A 25,123-nucleotide genomic window follows, 5' to 3' on the forward strand; every position below is an offset into this window, starting at 1 on the left:
AATCTGTGGCTGCTTTTCATTCTGTTAACAGGATCTTTTACAGAGCAAACATTTTCAATTTTAATAAAATCTACAAATTGAATTATTTTTCTTTCATTAACTGCCTCTTGGTGTTGAATTCAAAACATCATCACCCTTCATAATATCGGGGAAAATTTTTGTCTGTGTTTTCATTTAGGATTTTTACAGTTTTTTATGTTAAATTTGAGGTGATGCACAAGTTTGAACTTATTTTTGTGTAAATTGTGAAGCTCATTTCTCCATTCATTTTATTCTACATAGTCATCTAGTGATTTCATCACTATTTGTGGAATCTTTAAACAGCTCTTACTCCTTGGACAAAGCCAGTTGAGTATATCTACGTTGATGTATTCAGGGGCTCTCTGTTCTGTGGAGTTTATCAATGTGCCCATTTCTTCACTAATATTACACTCTCCATTGTTGTAGATTTATAAATCTTGGAATCTAGATGTGTAAGTTCTTCAACTTTGTTTCTCTTCAGTCTTCTGTCATCTACTCTAGGTTCTAAAACACTTTGTTGATCTCCTTTCCCGGGATTTTTTTTAAGATTGTGCTGAATCTGTAGATTCATTCTGGTGGAACTACCATCTTAATATTGAGTCAACCAATCCTGAAAACCAGTATCTCTCCAATTATTCTAGTTTTTCTTTATTTCATTTAACTGTGTTTCAAGGTTTCAGCAATAATGATGTCTATTTTATTCTGTGTTTCAGGGTTTTCTGGATGCATATTTATACATCTTTTCTTAGGTTTATACCTAAAGACTTGAAGTTGGGATATTTCGTCATAATTTTTTTTTTTTAATTTCAAATTCCAATTGTAAAATTAGGAAATCAATTGACTTGTATTATTGGTCTTTTACTTTGCTTCTGGTTATCTCCGTTCATTTCAGATCAAGGTAAGAGATAGGTCCATTTCAATTTGAATTTCAAAAATCGTGGCATTGTATAATTTTTACCCAACATTTCAGTGATGTGGTGGGACTCTTGTGAAGCCATGAACTCAGTGCGTGAGGCACTGAGCCCTGGGACCGGCAGGGGGCGCCAGAGCCCGCTTTTCTGACCTGTGTATTGCGCGTGCGTATTTCGCTTACGGAAGTCCCCTTGGTCAGACTCAGTCCTCGCCTCACTTGGGCCGCGTCCGCCGGGAAGGAGAGGTTCGCTTCCCTCGTGTCCTTTGCAGATGGCTGAAGGGGGGTTCTTTGCCGCACTTCTCCCGGAAGTTTTTCTGAAATAGGAAGTAGGGAAGTTCTCGTTTGCTGGCGTGTTCTCGTGAGGTTTGTTCTTTATTGTTAAGAGAACACTTTTTAAACATGTTATTAAAAGCGTCCTCTCGTTGAGGCTTTGCCTGGGGTTTTACAAGTTTGGGTTCGTTATTTCGGTGAGTTCCCCAGGCGGGGCCGACGGGGCGACGAGGGAGCGGCGGCGGGGGCGGCGCCCTCTGCCCTCCTGGGTGGCGGGTGGCGGCCCGGCTTCCCGGGGTGGTCCCAAGCGCAAGACTTAGAAAAGAGCGACATTCCTTCAACTGTTACTACGAAATGTGCGACACTTCTTCAACTGTTACTACGAAATGTGCGACACTCCTTCAACTGTTACTACGAAACCGAAACTTAACATTTCACTTTCCTGGCTTAATGAAAGCGAATACATCAAGAATATTTATTTTCGTTGAAGAAAGTCCCAGTTTGACGTATAACAATGAAGTAACAGGTATTTTTTTTTTTTACAAGGATTAGCATCTTAGGTGAAATAGGTTAACCATATTAACTTTTCATATTAAACCACAAAATGAAGAGAGGTTTGGTTGTTTGGTTTTGGTTTTGTTCCTAGACTTTGGTCATTTATAATAAATTCAGAATTAACTAAAGGTCAATTAACCCTGAGTTCTTCTTCTTCTTCTTCTTTTTTTTTTTTTTAAGTATTGCCCATCTTTATTTTTTTTATTTGTTTTAATTAGTTACGCATGACAGTACAATGATCTTGACATATCATATGTTTGAATCAGATGGGATATAATTTCTCATTTTTCTGAGTGTACAGGTTGCAGAATCACGTTGGTCATGCAGTCACGAATATACCCACAGCGATAATAATGTCTATTTTATTCTGCTGTCCTTCCATTCCCCTCTTTCCCTCCCCTCCCCTCACTTCTCTCTACACAATCTAATGTGACACACTTCTTTTTTTTTTCCCCTCACATCGTCATACATGTATTCTGTATAACCATGAGAGTCTCCTTCCATCTTCATGCAATTCCCCTTCTCCTCCCTTTCTCTTCCACCTCTCTTCCTTATCTAGAGGTAATCATCTTCTCATGCTCTTCCTCCCTAATCCTGAGTTCTTAATGCTACTTTTTGTTTGCACTATTTATGTTTTCCTTACTTCAGGGTCCATTTTGCTGGTTTACATTTTCTAGGAAATTACATAATTTCTGTAGGTTTACAGTTTTATTGTACGTTTATTGGAAATGTTCGTCTCTCCTATATTTGTACTTTTATACAAAAATAATTTTCTTTTTCCTACTGGGATTGAACTCACTGGTGCTTTATCCCTGAGCCACATCCCCAGCCTTTTTATGTTTTATTTTGAGAATGGGTCTAGCTAAATTGATGAGGCTGGCTTTGAACTTGCCTCAGCCTCCAGAGTTGCTGGGATTACAGATGTGTGCCAGCAAACCTGGCTTTTATACAGTATTCTTAATCTTATCTATGTTTTTCTTTTCTCTCTTTTCTATTTTTAGTCAACTGTAGTGTTAAAATATGCATATTACACTGTTTCAAATGACATAATTGCTATTTGGCAATTCTTATGATCCACTCATTGATATTGTTTCTTATCAGTTACTGATGTGTGTGTGTGTGTGTGTGTGTGTGTGATTACTAACACAATAACAGTATTTTTATCAGTTATCATACTAGTACAATCAGTACCAATAACTGATTTTATTTTTATTTATATATAATGGAATTTCTATTATCAATAAATAAGCTCGTGTATTTATATGTAAATATACAAACTACTACACACACGTGTGTGTATGTGTGTATTACAATGTGTACATATACATATATATTATGTATATATAGTATACACACATACATATACAATATATGCAATATTGGTAGCTAGCTATATCATTTACAGGCATTGTAACCATTAACTATTATAAGCAAGAATTCATCATTTTGAGGAAGGGAATCTAAAGGCTTTCTATACCTGCCATATTTGTGCATTGTCATATCGCTAGTGAGAAGCATTATTAGGTCATTATGATGTTTCTAACTTGTTGATAATATCCCGAGCTAGACCGTGTCCATTTCTTCTTTCATTTGAATAAAGTCAATAAAGCTTCTTCTATTTTATGACAGTGTAGTTAATGTGAACATACTTTGTGATATTATACATTTGCCAACAATGGGCAATGGCTGTTGTAGAAATTTAAAGGTAAAGAAAACTGTGTTATTTCTGGTTTTGATAATTGTATTTCAGGTTTAACATGATTTCCTAGGAGCATTATAAATTTCTTTTGGATTTTATTATACAAATAAGTCACATATCCCTTTTTTATCATTAGCTATATGACTAGCTAAATCAATATTATTCATTCAATTAAAATTAGAAGCATTCTATTGTTTGTGCCTCCAAAATAATAACTCAAAGAGGTAATATTTTCCCCACAGAATAAAACGTCTAAAACCATTCAAAATATCCTTCCATTTTTTTCTCTGATTACTTTCTGTAGAGCGTCATCAAGTAAATTATCAATCTGAGTGCCTTTGGAATGCTTCTGTTTTAGCAAACATTTCAGTGAAACATCATATCATCATGTCATGAATTCTGTTCATATTCTCCTAATCTTTGAATGTTTTTTCCCAGTGGCAAATATTTGCATTACAACAACTAACATGGAAACACAATAAAGAATGTTTTGGAATAAGTGATCCAGTCACAATGAAGCAATTCACCATTGGAGCTTTTTTTAATAAAGCCAGTATTTTGAAAATGTTCAGCCATGAAGTAATGTAGATTATCTGAAGGCTACACCTTTTCCTGGTGAAATGTCACTTACTTTTTAGAATATGAGCCCAGGACACAGCAACACATCAATAAAAAGTAACAATAATATAATGAATAATTATACACCTAAGCCATAAAATAAGTGATACCTGAAATTCTACAAAGATAGGCTATATTCTTTATTTTTCAGTGTGCTCTTTTTTAAAAAAGTACAGCCAGTTATCATTGTCAGTTATTAATAACTAACACTAAACGTACACACATTTGAAAACAAAATGTTTTAATAAATTTTTATTTCAGAACAATGTAAGATTTACACAAAATTTGAAGAGAATAGTATAGAGACTTCCCAGAGCCCCCTCTTATTAACATCTTAAATCAGTGTGGTACATTTGTCACAATTAGTGAACAAATATTAATTATTACCACCTGAAGTTCATATTTTATTTAGATTTACCAATTTCCCTGTTCCAGATTCCCAACCAGGACACCAGCTTACATTTACTAGTGATATGTTTCAGCTCTTCTGGCTATCACAGATTTTTAGGCTTTCATATTTTTGATGATCTTAATAATGTTTATACTGGTCAAGTTGGATAAAGTTCCCCATTTGAGATTTCCTTGATGTTTTCCTCATAATTTAGTTGGGCTTATTGGTTCTGGAAAAGATTAGAGGTAGGGTGCTGTTCTCACACTCGATATCATACATATGTGCTCTATAGATGGTTTTTCCCTGTTAATGTTAACTATGACCACTTGGATAAGGTTGTTTGTCAGGTTTCTCCTCCAGGAATTTGCATTTTGCCCCATCTATGCTTGATGTAGTCTTTAGGAGGAAATCCCTATGCACACCCCACATCTAAGAAGTTGGCAGTTAGCTTCATCTCGATGACTGTCTGCATTATTTGGGGAGAATTCCTCTAAATAGGAGCTTTCTATTTACTCCAACTCGTTCATCCAGTATGGACACCTGGATAGTTATCTTAAGCTTTTGGTTATAATTCAGTACTATGTTATTTATTTCTATTGTTCCTGCTTTAGCCATTGGGGAATCTTGCCAGTAGCTTTCTTTTCTTTGACAAAATCCCATCTTGGTGGGTTTTATTTTGTTGGACACTTTCTTTCTTTCTGGCACTTTAATTTTATCTAGTTCTGTATTTTGATGCCCCAGTTCTAGTGTCATCCATTTCTCTGAGGACCTCTGCCTTCTTTTATTGGAAAATGGTATTAAAAACCTAAATTTGAAACTCCTCTTAGATCCATAGAGAAGTAAGGTTATAAGGACAAACCTCAGCCCCTAAAGTTGAAGACATCCACAGTTAAATAGAGAAAAACACAACTTACTAAGCAGAAATCCACCAACAGAACCTCCATGGTAATCAGTGCTAAGAAACCCAAGCAGTAATTGATGAATTGCTAGAGGCTTAGTTTGGACAAGTATGAGAGAGAAAGTCTCCAGGAGGGAGCTTCACTTTCCATGAGTTTACCTCCCAAAGCTCTACCAGGTTCTTATAAATGAATATTAGTGAAAAATACCCTTGTGCTTCCCACAAAAGAAAAGGACCATTTTAAAATATGCCAGACTGTTCTACTCTTAACAAGATTTGTCCTCAAAAAAAACTTTTTACCATCTTTATTGAGATGTAATTGACAGATGAAAATTGTGTACATAAAGTGTACTATGTAATGATTTGATATACATAGACTTTGTGAAATGATCACTGTAATCAAGCTAGTTAGTACATCTATTACCTTTGTGTAAGGATGAGGTAAGAACACTTAATATATATTCTCTTAGTAAATTTGAGTATACAGTATGGTGTTAACTACAGTCACTATGCTATATATTAAATACCCAGAACTTGTCTTATAACTGGAAGTTTATCTCCTTATGGCCAATATCCCCCCATTTTCCCCATTCAGTCTTTCTAGGACCTCCATCAAAGGGTTGTAATCTAATCCCTATTCATGACTCATTTTCATTATTTTTCCAGGCACTACCTCTAATTATTAGCATCATCTTATAAAGTATTTTACTGTTGGAAAATGCTTTCATGCATAAATTATCATGTTGATATGTTCCTGCTCAAGAAGGTTAGGAGATGACAGTAAATGTCACATGGGCCCAGTGGGTAAGTCTCAACACTGATGTACTTATCCAAATGTCCAGAACAGCACCACACAACACTCCACTCTCCACTCTCATCCATGATCCTTCAGAGCACTTACAGCTACTTAAAGATTTTTTTCCTTGTTTACTTATATCTAGTGTGTCACTCACTAGAATACAGTGTTCCTGATCACAATTTCATGTCTTCCTTACTACTTGAGCTTCAACAGGGAGAACACTGAGTGCTGGAGACTTGGTGACTATTTTTTGAATGAATACATTTGTGGATTAAATTTTTACTAACTGGCAATTCTGTTCTAAGCACTAGGCTAGGGTTTGAGTAGTAAAAACAGGCATTTTGTTTTTCATTTGTTTGTTTTTTGTTTTTCCCAGAATAAAAGCTTGTTTGTTCTGATTAAGCTTATGTTTATTAGATTAATTATGAGAATAAAGTACAAGATACTGTGGAAACATTTCGTATTTCACTGAGCACTCACATTTATTTTCACAAAAGAAATAATAGGAAAAAAATTACACGAATGGCATACTAAAATCACAGTCATTTTTTAAAAATTAAACAACATGGAAGAACTCACCATTATAAATGTAATAAATATGTAAAAAGCCTTCAGTCATAGTTTTAAACTTCATGAACACTAGAGAACTCACATGGAGGAGAAATTCTATATATTTTATGAGTGTGGAGATGCCTTCATTCCTAATGTATCCTTTCAACAATAGAAGTCAACTAAACTAGGGAGAAACCCTGGATCTATGGTCACCATGGACAAGTATTGTGTAAAAATCCAGCCTTGACATCCACAAATAAACTCAGAGGAGGGGCAGCCCTGAAAGAGGAAACTCTGAATCATGAAAAGAGAGCTTCCTGAATGTTATGTGGAAATAATGGGAAATGTGTTGTAATTATCTGCAATCAAAGCATATGTATAGATGAAAATCTAATAAAAATAATTACTTTCTATTAGTATGTGCTAATATTTTTAAAGAATATATCTGGTATTTGTTTCTGGTTCCTGCAGAGTTTCAAATCTTTTGGAATTTCCTGAGTGACAGGAGTATATTTATTGTACTAATGAGGTGAGTGTCATGGCCCTTACGCAGCGCCAGGAAGGGAGCTGCTCACCAAAAAGATCAACCATGTGATTACAGTGTTAATATTTTGAGCCAGCCCAACCTGGGAAGGGAATGGGAAGCAGAAGATTGAGTTAAATTATGTGGCTAATGATTTGATCAAGCATTATATACCTATATAATAAAACCTCTAAACAGTGGGGCTCAAGGGTCCTTCATGATTGCTAAATAATTTCATGTTCAGGAGGGTAACAATCCAGGACTCCACAGGGAGAGGGCTGTGGATCCCTACTTACCTCTCCTTATGTATTTCTTCACTTAGCTGTTATAAAGTTGTATATTTTATAATAAAACTCTAATCATAGTATGGCTCATACTTAAGCTGTATGAGTCTTTTTGGTGAATTCTTGAATCTGATAAAATCATGGAAACTTCAAAATTTACAGCCAGTTTATCAAAGTACAAGTGGTTTGGGGTCCCCCAAAATGTGCCTGGCATATGAAGTAAGGGTAATCTTGGAGACTGAGCCTTTAAAAATGTGGAATTCTGGTGCTAACTCTGAGCAGATGGTGTCAGAATTGGATTGCAGTACACCTTTGGTGTAGTTGAAATGAAATAGGGAAATAACATAATTCATACTGGAGGAGGGATTCAATAAAATGAACATGAAAAAAGCCTCTTACGCAAAAAAAAAAAAAATTTCATAGAACACACCAAGATTTATGTTATATAAAATAATTTTATTGAAACAAGTGAAAGAAAGTGTGTAGAAATCACTCATTCCCTAGTCAATGTTATAGTTCTCATAATTGAGAAACACTAATTCTAAGGTCAAAGTAGAAAAACCTTCAACTGAAATTATCATCATCAACTTCAAACCATGATGGGAAAGGAGGGGGAAGTGCTAGGGAGTGATATTACTCAAATAATATTGTGCATGTACAAATGTGTAACAACAAATCCCATCATTATGTAAAACTATAATGCACCAATTTTAAAATGTGGGGGAAAAAACCCAAACCATAAAAAAACATAATCAAGTACAGTTTAACCCACAATTCATCCTAAAATTCAGAATTTCTCCAACTGAACTATTTTTTTCAGAAGGATAAAACAGAATAATGATATGATTTGGGATGTTACATGCAGATTTTGTTATAATAAATAAGTAAATTTATTACCCTTATTAACCTTACATACCTTTCAATAGATTAGTAGAGATTCTCTTTCACATACAGTTGAATTATATCCTGATAAATACATTGTAAACTGAAATTATAAGCTTAAGATGCATTCAATACATCTAATTTAATGCATAGCATAGCTTGATGCAGTAGAGTATTGACTGCTCACCATATCTTGTAGCTAACTGGGACTCAGGGATTACTGTCACTGCCTGGTATCATAAGAGACTATAATATCACAAAACACTAGCCCAGGCAGAGATCAAAATTTAAAGTACAGTAATGTTGAAAAATCATCAGTCAAACCAGTTGGGACAATCTGTACTTATAAATGCACATGCAGTAAAAGTTAATTGTTAAATACAATATTTGGCCACTTTCTAGTTTGCTACGCAGTTCTAAATATAATTATAGAAATCTAGGACCATCAGAAAATTACTTTGAGTATGAGTCAAAAAATATAAGACAAAATTTTTGTGTCATAAACATTACATCAATATTAACATGTATATGTACATGGCAAATAATACAAATAGTACAGAATTTATGACAGAAGTAGAATGTTAATATAATTGCCCTTTTACAGTGTCCAACCTGACCATATTTTTACACGTATACTGCCATGAGTCTATCTCACCTTGGGCAATAAAAAAGGAGAAGTGGGGACAGAAAGGATGCCAGAGGAGACCAGGACCAAGTTGGAGGGGTAAGAAGCAGGCAGAGGGAGACATAAGCATGACTCATGTGGAATGAGTGTCTCAGAGATGTTCTGGGGCAGGGATGATTATGGTAGAGGGAATGGAGGTGGAAGAAGGAAAACAGGAGCAGAAAGAGAAAGAGGAATGAGAGGACAAGGCATTGAATGGGGCTAATTAAGCCTGTAAAGTTTAGTATCTAGAGGATCACAACCAAAACCAGGAAGAAATGCAACGAAGATATAGGTTTGTTGTCCTAAGAAGCTCCTCAAATGCCAAAATTACAACAGACTTAGTTGTAGATCTAATTGGATTTTATTCACAATTTATAAATCAGAGAATCCTCCACTTTACAAAATAAGGTTAGAGCTTCCACTGGAAAATAGCAGAAGAGTGCATTTTGTAAGGTGGAAACGAAGAAATAGAACAATAAATAGACTGTTGGCTAACATCAGGTTAGTTCAGGTTACTTTCATATATGGGTTAAAGCAGAGGAAACTTCCTCATGATTCTAACTCAGGTCAACTGTGTGAAAGTTGTCAGAATCAAAACTGAGTCCCTCAAGACTACCCTAACAAAAAAGGAATAAGTCTTGGAGTTTATGAAGGAAGGGTAATTGTGCATATTTGACTGTCAGACCATAACCTTACAAAAAGGCCACCACAACAAGTACTTATATAACAACTACTTCTGCAAGGAAATCTACCCAGCTGCTCTCTGTTCAACCTCAAATTCCCACGATCCTTGCTATTAATCTTCATATCCAAGGATTATTGTTACAAAATATCTTGTGTAATCATCCTAAATTTGCCTTTAAAAACTTCCTCTTGCCTCAACTTCTTTGAGCATGTTGATAAATTATGAATAACATTCCCATTGCAATGCTATTCTCTTCAAATAAATATCATTTTCCATCGGATAATCTCTCTCTGGTTGTTATTAAGGTTGGCATATCTGGTCTTGTCTGAAGCAAGACCACCTTCAGAGGAAATTGTAGCCTCCTAGAACTGAGTATGGTTCTGACACTGAGCCCTTTGTGTTCTTCATCTCCATGGCTTCCCTTTTCTGCTCTGGCGAGTCCATCTTTTTTTAGTAGAAATTCCCTAGAGACTTTATTTGGGATCTGATTTGGATAAGGCCACCTTAAGAAAGGATGTTGCATCCTTTTGAAGACTAAAAAGATTTTTTTTTCTAGTGAGCCCTTTCTATATAACAATATCCTTCTGATTTGAGTACTCTGGTTTCTACAGAATTTAAGTTGCTTATGAAGATTTCATCTTCTGGTGAGTTCTCTTTGGTTCTGCACACATAGTTATGTATTTTGTTTTATCTGCATCCTAAATTTAAAATTTCTTGTGAATATATTTTGTTTTGTTTCATTTTTATTTGGCTATAAATCTTTAATGATATGGATTTATGACACTTTTTTCTCCCCATTTTGTTTCAAAAATCTTCTCAGACCAAAATTAAACATTCTAAATGGTAGAGATGGGACGACCAATTAAAATTTGCAAGTCTAGCTGCCACCATCTAACAGATTTTCATCTCTGAGAATAGTCTCCATGTGAAGATTGGCTAGTCATAGACAGGAACGATTACCACTAGGAAGGAGACTACCAGGCACATGACAATATCCGTTCGACTAGGGAAACCTTGGTCACAGGTCAGACAAACTAGGATAAAGGCTGTTCACAAAGTGAAAAAAAGAAAAAGGAAAAACAATCCTGTGCCACATACACGTGTCAAACCAAAATACTTTACCCACACTCTTAATATTCCCTGACATGGCTGATTGGATTTTCTTTGCTCTCATGCAATTAATAAGAAACAAATGGTATCCCAAAATTCTAAAGTGCAACAAAAGATGTCCCTATTCATATACTACAACCTGGAATACAGTATAGTCCATTCTCAAGCATGTTCTTACCTCTCCTTCCTCTGTCTTCTTTTTCTCTTTTAATCTCTCTGTGTACCTTTTTTCCCCCTATTTTAAATCTGGCTTTTTTGCTTATATTAAGATAAAGACAAATTGAAATGAAAACAAGATAAAGCCTGATTAAAAGTTTTTCTTTGGGCATTTGAGCCAAATTTCTAAATAAGAAAAAGAAAAGCCTTTTGCTGAGAAAAAGCTTTTTAGTTTGAAACCATCCCATTTATTGATTCTTGATATTAATTCTTGTGCTATAGAAGTCTTATTGAGGAAGATGGGGCTTAATCTCACATGATGGAGATTTGGGCCTACTTTTTCTTCTAATAGATACAGTGTCTCTGGTTTAAGTCCTAGGTTCTTGATCCACTTTGAATTGAATTTTGTGCATGGTGAGAGACAGGGATTCAATTTCATTTTGTTGCATATGGATTTCCAATATGCCCAGCACCATTTGTTGAAGAGGCTCTTTTCTCCAATGCATGTTATTGGTGCATTTGACAAATATAAGATAATTGTAACTATGTGGGTTAGTCTCTGTGTCCTCTATTCTGTACCATTGGTCTACACATCTATTTTGTTGCCAAACCATGCTGTTTTGTTACTAGTGCTCTGTAGTATAGTTTGAGGTCTGGTATAGTGATCCCACCTTCTTCACTCTTCTTGCTAAGTGTTTCTTTAGCTATTCTGGGTCTCTTATTTTTCCAGATGAATTTCATGATTGCTTTTTCTATTTCTATGAGAAATGCCATTGGGATTTTGATTGGAATTGCATTACATCTATATAGTGCTTTAGATAGTATGGTCATTTTGATAATATTAATTCTGCCTATCCAAGAACAATGTAGATCTTTCCATCTTCTAAGGTCTTCTTTAATTTCCTATTTTAGTGTTCTGTAGTTTTCATTGTATAGATTTTATTTTTACTTCTTTCATTAAGTTGATTCCCAAGTATTTTATTTTATTTTTTTTTTTTTGAGGCTATTGTAAATGAGGTAGTTTTTCCCGTTTCCCTTTCAGAGGATTTGTCACTGATATACAGAAATGCCTTTGATTTGTGGATGTTGATTTTATATCCTGCTACTTTGCTGAATTCATTTACTAGTTCCAGAAGTGTTCTGGTGGAGCTTTTTTGGGTCTTATAGGTATAGAATCATATCGTCAGCAAATGGTGCTAATTTGAGTTCTTCTTTTCCTATGCATATCCCTTTAATTTCTTTCATCTCTCTAATTGCTCTGGCCAGTGTTCAAGAACTATGTTAAATAGAAGTGGTGAAAGAGGGAACCCCTGTCTTGTTCCAGTTTTTAGAGGGAATGCTTTCAATTTTTCTCCATTTGGAATGATGTTGGCCTGAGGCTTAGCATAGATAGCTTTTACAATGTTGAGATATGTTCCTGTTATCCCTAATTTTTCTAGTGTTTTGAACATGAAGGGATGCTGTATTTTGTCAAATGCTTTTTCTACATCTATTGAGATGATCATATGATTCTCATATTTGAGTCTATTGATGTGATGAATTACATTTATTGATTTCTGTGTGTTGAACCAACCTTGCATCCCTGGAAAGAACCCAACTTGATCATGATGTGTTATTTTTTGGATATGTTTTTGTATTCTATTTTCCAGAACTTTATTGAGAATTTTTGCATCTATGTTCATTAGAAATATTTGTCTGAAGTTTTCTTTTTTTGTGATGTGTCTTTGCCTGGTTTTGGAATCAGGGTGATATTGGCCTCATAGAATGAGTTTGGAGGTGCTCCCTCTTTTTCTTTTCTGAAATAAATTGAAGAGTATTGGTATTAGTTCTTCTTTAAGGTCTTATAGAACTCTACTGTGTATTCATCTGGTCCTGGGCTTTTCTTGGCTGGTAGGCTTCTGATGGCCTCTTCTATTTCTTCACTTGAAATTGATCTGTTTAAATTGTGTATATCATCCTGATTCAATTTGGGCAAATTATATGACTCTAGAAATTTGCCAATGCCTTCAATATTGTCTATTTTATTGGAGTACAAGTTTTCAAGATAATTTCTAATTATCTTTTGTATTTCTGTAGTGTCTGTTGCAAAATTTCCTTAAGCTTCTTGTCAGCAAAAGAAACAATCAGTGAGGTGAATAGAGAGCCTACTAATTGGAAACAAATTCTTACCACACACACGTCAGATAGAGCACTAATCTTTAGGATATATAAAGAACTCAAAAATCTTAACACCAAAAAATCAAATAACCCAATAAATAAATAGGCCAAGGACCTGAACAGACACTTCTTAGAAGAGGATATACAATCAATCAACAAATATATGAAAAAAATATTCAACATCTCTAGCAATTATAGAAATGTAAATAAAAACTACTCTAAGATTTCATCTCACTCCAGTCAGAATGGCAGCTATTAAGAACACAAACAACAATAAGTGTTGGCAAGGATGTGGGGAGAAAGGCAAATTCATACATTGCTGGTAGGATGCAGATTGGTGCAGCCAATATGGAAAGCAGTATGGAGATTCCTTGGAAAACTGGGAATGAAACCACCATTTGTTCCAGCTATCCCTCTCCTCGGTCTATACCCAAAGGACTTCAAAACGGCATACTACAGGGACCCAGCCACATCAATGTTTATAGCAACACAATTCACAATATCTTAAACTGTGGAACCAACCTAGATGCCCTTCAGTAGATGAATGGATAAAGAAAGTGTGATATATATACACAATGGAATATTATTCCACATTAAAAGAGATTGGCATTTTCAGGTAAATGGATGAAGCTGGAGAATATAATGCCAATCCCCCAAAAACCAAATGCCAGATGATTTCTCTGATCCATAATATACTGGGGGAGGGGGAGATTAAATGAAGTCTAGATAGGGCAAAGGGGAAAAGGAGAGAGAGAGAAAGGGAGGGGACATGGGGGGAGAAAGATAGTGGAATGCAATGGTCATCATTACCCTATACATGTAAGAAGACATGAAGGATAAGACTCTACTTTGTGTACAACCAGATATATGAAAACTTGTGCCCTATATGTGTAATATGAATTGTAATACATTCTGTTGTCCTATATAATAAATCAAAAATTAAAAAAAGATGTCAAGACTGCCCAAAGTAACCTACACATTCAATGTAATCTCTTTCAAAATCCCAATGATTATTTTTAGATATACAAAAAGAAAATCCTAACATTCATACAGAATCTTAAAACACCATGAATAGCCAAAACAATCTTGAAAAAGAATAAAACTAAAATAAAATAAAGAAAAGAAAAAAAAACTTTCAAATTAATGGTTTTGCAATTTGGAGCAACTCTATGGTAAACTAGACACCTAAGAATCATCCGTTTCCAATGAAAATTTGTTTGTTGGCCAACAAAAAATTAGGGTGACAAAACAGTTCTGCTTTTTTTTTTTAAACTAACCTTATACCTTCATCAACATCTTGATCCCAGAACAATAACAAGCTAGACTGGGGGTGTATCTCAGTGTTAGTGTTTGCCTAGGATGCATGAAGCCCTAGATTTGATAACTAGTATGACACAACAAACAAGCAAACAAAGGATCTCTATGTCCCACATAAAAATTGTTATGCCAGTCATGTGGAACAGAAATCAAAAATTAAAAAAGAATGCGAATAATTTTTTAAATTATTTCTAAAAATGTTTCCCAAGTGAATTAATTAATCAACCAACCAGACTGGCAAACAAAAAAAGTTTTTCTAAATTCAAGATCGTTGGAAGGTTTGTTGTTCCAGTCAGTACTAGCTAAATTGTAAATATCTAACAAGTACTCCTAAATATAGTTATGTGGTAACTTTAAGATCAATTAACTAAAATAAAATTTCCAGAACTCAAATAAAGAAATTGATAGGTTCAAAAAACTGCTAGGGAAGATCAAAGAGAACAAGAATTTATTACATGAGAACAAAGAAACTAATAAAATGTATGGGTTTTGTGACTTTTATTTAAAACATTGTTGATTCTTTACATAACATTTTTGTTGACTAGATTTAAGGAAAAAAAACCTTTTCTTTACGTGATCTATATTTTGCATCAATTTGGTAAGTTATATTTTTATTTTTTTTTTGAGAGAGAAAGAGATTTTTTGATATTTATTTTTCAGTTTTCAGTGGACACAACATCTTTATTTTTTTATTTTATGTGGTGCTGAGGATCGAACCCAGCGCCCTGCGCATGCCAGGCAAGCTGGTTACCGCTTGAGCCACATCCCCAGCCCTAAGTTATATTTTTCTAAACAAAGGTGGAAATATTTACTTCTTTTCTTCCCTATTTGATTCTTCCCAAATTCAGAAGCTGTGTTTATTTTTTATAGAAATAAGTCAATTTTTATAAGTTCAATAAGAATCTGTTCTCTTTATAACAAAATATATATGGAAACATTGGAATGTTCAAAACTATACACAGAATGCCTGACTTCAGAGGTTCCTAAACCTATGGGTGAATAAAACTGTCACTTTCTAGTAGACTCAGGAACCTCATGAGGTTAGGTACTTCAGGTGAAATCTAAAACCTTGGTTTGGCATTCTAGACTTGAGAGGTTTCTAAATCTGAGATTAATACATAGTAGGTAAATTTCATGCTGTTTTTATATTATTGAAACCATATCTGATAAAACTAAATTTGTTTAATAAACACATTGGTTTTTCTTTGATTATCTTTGGTGAAAAATGGTATGACTACAGAAAGAAAAATATGTTTCTACAGAAAAATTATAGCACACATGTTTTATATTGTAGCTCTCTTTGGTTTGGGGTTTTTATTTTCTTTTTTTTTTTTTAATCTACCTACAGATTGAACTAGATCCTAAATTCATCTAGTTTTCTCCAATCAAATTTTCTCCCATGAAATTACTAATAGAAATTGCTTTTTTCTAGATCCCTACAAACTGAAGCTGGAAATTTGAATATAAATTTCAAGAGACAAACCTCATGACTGATGTGTGGACTGCATAGAAATTTCACCAAACTTCTCAGTGCCATAACCAGAAATATTCAAACCACACACAGGCTGAGAAAATAATGTCAGAATAAGATTCTATATACTAATGAGACTCTTACCCTATTGATTGTCCCTCATTTATGCCTACCTTTCACTTGGCAGAACAATCATGTAGTTAAGATTTTACAATTAATATCTATTGTGACTAGCTATTGACAGATTCTAATCTAAGAAATCTTTTGGTACACATGGTAACTTTGTCAGAATCCCTAATTTGATCAAATTATACTAATGGTCCCTTTTTTGCAAAATTATTTAAATAATGCAATCATGGAATATCAAATTGCAGCATTACTCTAGATAGTTTATTGGTTAAATAAGAAAAAATTTCTGTTATTGCTAATACTGTTTCTGAGGTTACTGGACCCAATTGCTTGCAGTAAGAGAACAGGCTCAATTACTGCAAAATGTCTCACCCAGCTCCATTTGGTCATTTGATTATTCAGTTGCTTACTGTTGAGACTAGATTCTTGGTTCAAAATTGTTATGCAAATGAAATTTGTTATGCTCTTGTTGGCTTGCCTTTTTATTTTCCTTTTTCATTTTTATACTTGTTTCCTGCCACTTTTTTGCAGAAATATAATTCCTTAAAAAACAATGTGTACCTGGTGCTTCAAGATGATAGACATTATCTACAGAACAGATACAAATGAACTTAACAATGGACTCCAGGTAAACTTAGTCTGAGAACCACTTCTTCCAAACCACCTTGTAGCTCAAATGTGGCTAAAAGGGTTTACCACTGAATACTAGTCATTAATCATGTCTTCCAATGTGAGATGAGACCATACCAACAACCAGGACAGGTCTATCCTGCCAACAAGGGATAATCAAAATCTAACTACAGGCTGATTTATCAATAGGGTTACAGGAAAAAGATCTTGATTGAAAAGGGAAAATGCAAAAGTTGTCATAATCAAAATGGAATTGCTTGTTCAATCTTAACAAAAAATAAAAATGATAAGTTATGAAGGAACAGTTCTACACATGATTGATCACACTAAATAATAATTGTAATTATTTCTAATCTTGCACCCATTAGGGTTGTTCTTAAAAGATGGTTTTGATGATCTACTTATTATTCAACTTATCATTTTTTTGTATAAAACATTTTAATGACTTTTCAGGACAGTATAGATGTCATTTACCATCACTGGAACAAGTTCTTCACATATACTTTATAACTCTATGCCAGCCTTCTTTGTTTCAGCTAATGCTAATGACACACATTCCCAGATGATGCTACATATGCCAGCAGAGTGTCAGCTTCTCTCAGAGATTTAGTCAGTTGCTCCAAACATTACGCACTCTGCTTCCACTCTTGAAAGAAGTTCATCTTGGTGTTAATTCCAAAATTGGATTTTGATAATTTTTTATACCTTTATTTTATTTATTTTTATATGGAGCTGAGGATTGAACCTAGGGCCTCACATGTGCTAGGCGAGCGCTCTAACACTGAGCCACAACCCAAGCCATGGATTTTAATAATTTTTTGGAACAAATCATCTGAGTTTTCCCATATATAGAAGTCATAATGCAACTAATAGACCTAAGAATAAATTTAAAAGATTTCATAAATACCAAATATTGTAAAGCTATTTCAAGCAACATGTGGTTTCTTCTCCATTTGATTATATACTTTATTAAATTTTAAATTGGACTTTTAATTAGAGAATATAAGATTCAAATCAAGTTTCATTGTCTGTTGTACAGAAAATTGCAAAGACATGCAACTTGACTGCATAATCTAACATGAATTCTCCATTAACAGAATTCATCCTGTATCATTTTTACATTTCAAAAATAAAATATCATTTTACTTTCCATGGAATGATAGAATGTAACTAGTTTATTGAAATTTTATTGGTTCATATTTATTTGGCTCATAAATATTATTTGGTCTCACAAATCCTCTTAAAGAAATGTAAATGTTGAAAAGTTTAAAATTCTATTAGCACAATTTTTTTGCAATCTTTTTCAACTTAAATTTAAATGGAATTTGAGAACTTGTAGATAGAACTTTAACTAGAAACACAAAACCATAGTATTCTACCTTGATTTTGAACAAGTAGGTAAAGAATGCCAAAATAAAAATTAGCTTACCTTAAGTAGTAAATTCAGATTACTACTAAACCAAAACCTTAGTGTACAAAGATTATTAATGACCTTTAAGGTGGAATAGTGCTTGAGTATCAGAAATATTTAAGGGAATTTTTTAGATTCACTGATTTTAATCATTTTCAAAGGAAAATTAACTTTATACCTTAAAGTGAATTTAGATTACATACAGTTATATTACAATCATAAATGCCTACTTTCTAAAGTTTAGACTAATCATGTGATAAAATATTCATTTTGTATCTAGTAGATCCACTTAACTGCTGAAACTTCTAACAATTATTTTTTCAATAAATTTCCAGCAATATTATTGTGAAGATTATTATACTTTATATATTATATTTGTGTTGAAAGAAAATAAGGCTAAAAAATGTGTATAGCTGAATTATTTATGCTATGTTGCTAAGAATTTATATCTTTTGTTTTATACAATAGAAAAAATAAGTATAGAAAATATTCATAGAAACATGGTGAACATAACCAAGATTTTATAAGTACTTTGTCATGTCTAGAAATTGAAATAATTCTTTATAATTTTGTATGGGCACATTTCTGAACATTTGCCAAATATAATATAGCCATCTAGAACAGTGATTTGATTTAGTATATTCTTAAATTCTTCTGCATGTCTAACTGAAAATTTTGGGGAAAATAATTTTTCATTTGTTTAAACTCTTTATTGATTTATTTTGAATTTAATAGAATACACTTAGTTGATAATGTTTAATGTAAGCGTCAGAATATGATATGCTTATTACTCAACTATTAAAGCCATGACGATTTTTTTTCCTGTTTTATTTGTAGAAAAAAAAGTCTCTCAATTTGTCTATTTTTTTTAAATTTGTTCTTTTTAGACATACATGACAATAGAGTGTATTTTGGAATATTATACATACATGGAGTATAACTTCCCATTCTTGTGGTGGTACATGATGTTGAGTTACACTGATTGTGTATTCATATATAAACACAGGAAAGTTATGTCCAATTGAAGCTATGAATTTTTCTCAATACTCTGCCTATTTTCAGGCATTCCCTTACTTTTTTTTTAATTAATAGAATTTATTTTCAGAGCAATCTGTAGATCAAAAAGCAAAAAGTACACTTTTCATATATTCTTTTTCCTCTTCTCCCCTCACCTCCCCCCTCCAGTTTGTCTTATCATTAATTTCTAACATTAATGTAAGATACATTGTAATGATACATTTGTTGCAGTTGATTAGCCACATACTGATACATTATATTAACTAAATCCATTAACTCTAGTCCATAAATCAGAGTTCTCTATGTTTTATAGTTCTAGGGTTTTGACAAATTCATAATAACACATATTCATCATCATCATCACAACACATACAAAATAATTTTACTGTCCTACAAATCCTGTGCTCCCAAATAGCTCCTCTTTCCCTCCCAATCCCTCGCAACCACTAATCATTTTATGGTATCTATAATTTTGTCTTTTCCAGAATGTCATCTAGTTGGAATCATATAGTGTGTAGCCTTTTCAGACAGTCTTCCTTCACTTTGCATTATATATTTAAGATTCTTTCCTATCTTTTTATGTTTTGATAGCTCATTTGTTTTTATTGCTGAGTAATAATCTATTCTATGAATATACTAGAGTTTGTCCATTCTCCTATTAAAAAATACCTTGATTGTTTCCAGCTTTTAGAAATTATGAACAACTGCTCTAAGCATTCATGTACATATTTTTCTAGGAATATAACTTTTCAACTCTTTTGAAGTAAATACCAAGGAGCTCATCACTAAATCAGATGGTATTAATATGTTCAGTTTTGTAAAAAACTGCCGAACTGTCTTCTAAAGTGGCTCTTGAAATGAATGAGAGTTCCTATTACTCCACAACCTCACAAGAATTTGGGGTTGTCCGTGTTCTGGATTGTAGCTATTCTGATAGGAATGTAGTGGTATGTATGTGTTTTAATTTGCAATTCTCTGATGAAACATAATGTCATTTAGGCATATAACCCATTTTGAGTGAATTTTTGTGAAAAGTATAAAATCTCAATCTAGATTTTTAGTTGATATCCAGTTGTTCCAGTACCAATTATTTAGCATCTTTTCATATGTTTATTTGCTATCTATACATCTTCTTCAGGGAAGCATCTATTCAGATCTTTAGTCCACTTTTTAATTTAGTTGCTTATTCACTTTTAAGAATTCGTTGTGTGCTGGGATTGTGGCTCAGCGGTAGAACGCTCGCCTAGCACAAGTGGGACCAGGTTCGATCCTCAGCACCACATAAAAATAAAGGCATTGTGTTGTGTCCATCTACACCTAAAAATAAATATTTTTTAAAAATAAAATAAATCTGTGTGTATATTGGATAAGAGTCTTTTTAAATCAGATATGCCTTTGCAAATATTTTCTACTAGTCTGTAGCTAGAATTTAATTTTCTATTATTCACATACAAAAAAATTGATTTTTTAAATTTACTTTTTAAATACACAACAACAATGGAATGCATTACAATCCTTATTACACATATAGAGCACAATTTTTCGTATCTCTGTATATAAAGTATGTTCATGCCAATTTATGCCATTATACATGTACTCTTTTTTGCATTAAAATTCTTAATACACATATACACCACAATTTTTCATATCTCTGTTTGTATATAAGGTATGTTTTCACCAAATTCAAATCTTCAATGAAAACTACAGAACCCTACAGAGAGAAATCAAAGAAGACCTTAGAAGATGGAAAGATCTACCTTGCTCATGGATAAAAAATTAATTTTAATGATGTCAAATATCATTTTTATTTAATGGATATTGTTTTTCATAAATAAATATTGTTTTTCAACACCTAAATACTCAAAATCAAACTCAAGGTTACCAAATTTTTCTTTTGTTACCTTACAGGATTTTTATAGTTTTGCATTTTACAGTTAGGCATATAATCCATTTTGAGTGAATTTTTGTGAAAAGTATAAAACCTCAGTCTAGATTTTTTAGTTGATATCCAGTTGTTCCAGTACCAATTGTTTAAAACAATATTCTTACTCTGTTAAATTGCCTTTGCTCCTTCGCAAATATCAGTTGACTATATTTGTATCTATTTCTGATTCTCAATTTGATTTCAGTGATCTATTTGTTTATTCTTTTGCTAATACCACAATATTCAATTATTACCTTTATAGTAAGTCTTGAAGTCAGATAGTATCAGTCCTCTGGCTTTACCTTTAATAAATACTTGTTGGCTATTCTGGGTCTTGGCCAGTATCTATATAAACTGAACAATCAATTTGTCAATATCTGCAAAACAATTTCCTGGGATTTTAATTAGTATTATCTTGGATCTATAAATTAAGTTGGGTGAACTAACATATTAACAATATTAAATCTCCCTATTCATAAATATAAAAATCTCTATTCAAATATTTGTAGTTTTTCTCATACACATTTTGTAAATGTTTTGTTAGATTTATTTAGAAGTACTTTTGTTGCATTGTATTCTAAATTTCAAATTCCAATTGTTCATTACTGACATGTAGAAAACAACTGACTTTTATACATTAATCTTCTGTCCTACGTTTTAGCTCTAATCACATAACAATTCCAGAATTACTTTTCTTAATGCTCTGGGATTTTCTAAAAAGACAATTATGTCCTCAATGAAGATATTTGTGTTTTCTGCTGTTGTTCTGGTTCCTTCTCAATCAATAACCTATATTTTATCTTTTATTTTTTCCCCCAGGGATTGAATCCAGGGGTGCTTAACCACTGAGCCACATCCCCAGCCCTTATTTTATTTTTATTTTGAGGCAGGGTCTTGCTAATTTGCTTAGCCCTCACTAAGTTGTTGAGGTTGGCTCAAACTTACAATCCTCCTGCCTCAGCCTCCCAAGCTGCTGGGATTACAGACATGCACCACCATGCCCGGCTAGGGGTGTGTGTCTGTGTGTGTGTGTGGGGGGGTGTCTGTGTGAGAATATTATGCTTTGTTATATTATATATAATATGGATATATATTATGCTTTTTATCAAGTTAAGCAAGCTCCCTTCTATTCCTAGTTTTTATCATAAAAATGCATTGGATTTTGTCAAGTACTTCCATGTTTACTGATGATGAACATGTGTTTTTTTTCTTTTTTTCATCTGGTGACATTCTGGATTACCTTAATTGATTTTCAAATTTTGATCTAGACTTGAATACCTGGGATAAATCTCACTTGGTCATCATATATACCTTTTTAATTTTCACTTTGTTGGTTCAAGTTACTAATATTTTGTTGAGGACTTTGCATCCATATCCATGAGACATATTGGTCTATGGTTTTCTTGTAATGTGTTCGTTTTCAACATTTGTGTAATTTTGCCCCCCCCCCCAAAATAAGTTAGGAAGTGTTTCCTCTGCTTCTATTTTCTGGAAGACATTGTGGAAAACTGGTAGAATTTCTTAAATGATTGGTTGAAGTTGCCCATGAAACAATCTGTACTTCCTGCTTTCATTTCTGGAAAGTTTCTAATTAGTGATTTGTCATTTTAAATAGAAATGGCCCTTTTCAAGTTCTCTCTTTAATCTTAGATGAGTTTTTTGTAGATTGTGTCCTTCATAAAATTGACTCATTTAATCTAGATCATCAAATTTATAAGCAACAAATTGTTCAGAATATTCCATTACTATCCTTTAGATTTCACTTAAATGTCTGGCTCCACTTCCATTTATGATATTAGTCATTTGTATCTTTATTCTTTTTCTTGGTTAGTCAGAACTAAAGATTTAACAGCTTGGGTTTGGGGTGTAACCCAGTGGCAGAGTACTTGCCTACCATGCAGGATGCTCTGAGTTCAGTACTGCAAAAAAAAAAAAAATCAATTTTATTGGGTTTTATACAGACTTTATGTACCTTGTGTGGTTTCCATTCTATTTGTTATTTTGTATTTGTTGAGACTTGTTTTATGGTATAAAATGTTATTTACTTTGATGAATATTCCATGTGAACTTGAGAAGAATATGTAATCTCCTATTGATGGATACTCTGTAGATATCAGATTCATTAGATTGATGGTGCTGTCAAGATTTATTATATCTTTACTGGTTTAATGCTGCTGAATCTTTCCATTTCTGGTGGAGGGGTGTTAAATTCTTCAACTACTATAGTAGATTCTTACTATAATAGTGATATTTCTACTGAAATGGTGATTCCAACTATTATAGTGATATCAGTTTTTGTTACATGTTTGTAAGCTTTGTTGCGATTCACATTCATTCACATTAAAGATTGTTATGTCTTTTTGGTGGGTTGACCATTTATTATATAGTAGCCCGCTTTAGCAATGATAACTTTCCTTCTTCTGAAATCTCTTTATTCAGGTGGTATCATTATCCACATTTTGCAGATGAGAAAAAAAAAAAGCCTCAAAAAGGTGCAGGTATCTGTTCAAGGCTTATTCATCCCTGCTTATTCTCCTTTTAAAGGACTAAATGGGGTGCCAAGTGTGAGCACTTTATAAGCTCTGAGAGTCGAAGATGCCATCACTGGCTGGGTTTCTGTTCTCACGATTAAAAGGCTCAGGGGTCACTCCAGTTGAACTGGGCTAACTGGGCTGCACAAAATAACCACATAAGAGACACAAATACCTTTTTCTTTGGGGTCGCTGTGATGGCTCCTCTGACCTTAAGGGTCTGCAGAAAAAGAGAGAGCGAGAGCACTGCTGACCTCTTTTATTGAGGGAAGCTATTCAAATGAGGCAACGGGTGAGGTTTCAGGGGCTGAGTATCTTCATGATGTCCCCTGTCAGCAGGTTGACTGACTCCCGGGTAGGCCACACCCAAGGGCACAGTAAGAGAAGGGGACACACACAAAGTACTTCCATGGAAGATTCTATCCTAAACAGGGCAAGGGGTTATATTACAAAGGAACAGGTGAGCGTAGCTTCACCCATGGGGCTGTAGCAAGACACACCCATGCACGAGACACAGACCACATTTCTGTGACTGAGCGCCTCAGCACCCAGCCGGGGAGTGTGACCCAGTCATGTGTAAGGTTGGTCTCCCACAATCACTGCTGGTATTCTGCTGTAACCCATGTCTCTCTTCCTCAGCTGGTGCAAAGTAAGGCCGAGTTCTTTCACTCATCCAACAGTCAGACAGGGATCTCAGGTTTCACTAGGCCCCTTCTCAGGCTCTTTCTACAGCTCCATTTTCTCTCTTCCTGCTTCGAGATCTGAACCTCAACTGATCTGGGTCCCTCCTTCACCCTGTGTCATTCCACAGTGCATTTCTTCAGGCTGCCCGCCCTTCGTATTACGTATATGTGCCTTAAGTTTGAACATAATCCTTTCCAACTTCTCAAATCAGATCCAGGGCCAAATAGCCTGAAGTTGGGGGCTGAGGATCATTTGCTCCACAGCAGCTTGTCCTCAGGCAAGGGCCAGCTGACTGCTCTCTCTACCTTCCACCAGGCTGGGTTCCCTCAGAGTACAGAAGCCCTCCAGTCCCTGAACCCCAGAATAGGTCCTGTTTGGTCTCCCAGCATATTTGAAAGCAGGATGCCCATGTCCTTCAGAGGAGACCTGGGCCCCACCAACAGGTGTAGCCACAGGCAGGGTCCCATAGTGAGCAACACATGTCCCAAGGTCAGTTATTTCTTCTTAGCACTTCATATTTAGGAAGAAAATTTACTTTTTTTAAGGACACATTCTGGTTAAAAAGATACCTAATTCACATAGCTAAATTTACCACCTCTGTCTGTAGCAACTGCATTTACATTTATGATGACTTATGTTTCCTCCAAAAGCAGTAGATGGGTGATCTGTAATCTCTTCCCCCCTTTTTCTTGGCAAGATTAGGGATTCTCCCAAAACAAAGTCTGTGGCAAAGTGGTCAATGTCTCTAGGTCCAAAATATGATCACTGCCAGCTACAGGGAAATGCCAATTCCCTACCAAAAGCAGACTGTCTCAGGTAGCTCCTCACA

General features: G+C 34.1%; 1 long non-coding RNA gene across 1 annotated transcript; it reads left to right on the top strand.

Annotated features, from left to right (window-relative positions):
- The first annotated feature begins 1,303 nt into the window (after positions 1-1,303).
- Positions 1,304-23,440, top strand: LOC139701829 (uncharacterized). The gene is made up of 3 exons (XR_011704426.1): positions 1,304-1,730; positions 16,629-16,725; positions 20,822-23,440. It is a non-coding gene; the product is annotated as an uncharacterized lncRNA (long non-coding RNA).
- The last annotated feature ends 1,683 nt before the right edge of the window (positions 23,441-25,123 follow it).

The sequence above is a fragment of the Marmota flaviventris genome, chromosome 14 (assembly GCF_047511675.1).
Source record: "Marmota flaviventris isolate mMarFla1 chromosome 14, mMarFla1.hap1, whole genome shotgun sequence".
In the NCBI taxonomy this organism is placed as follows: Eukaryota; Metazoa; Chordata; class Mammalia; order Rodentia; family Sciuridae; genus Marmota; species Marmota flaviventris.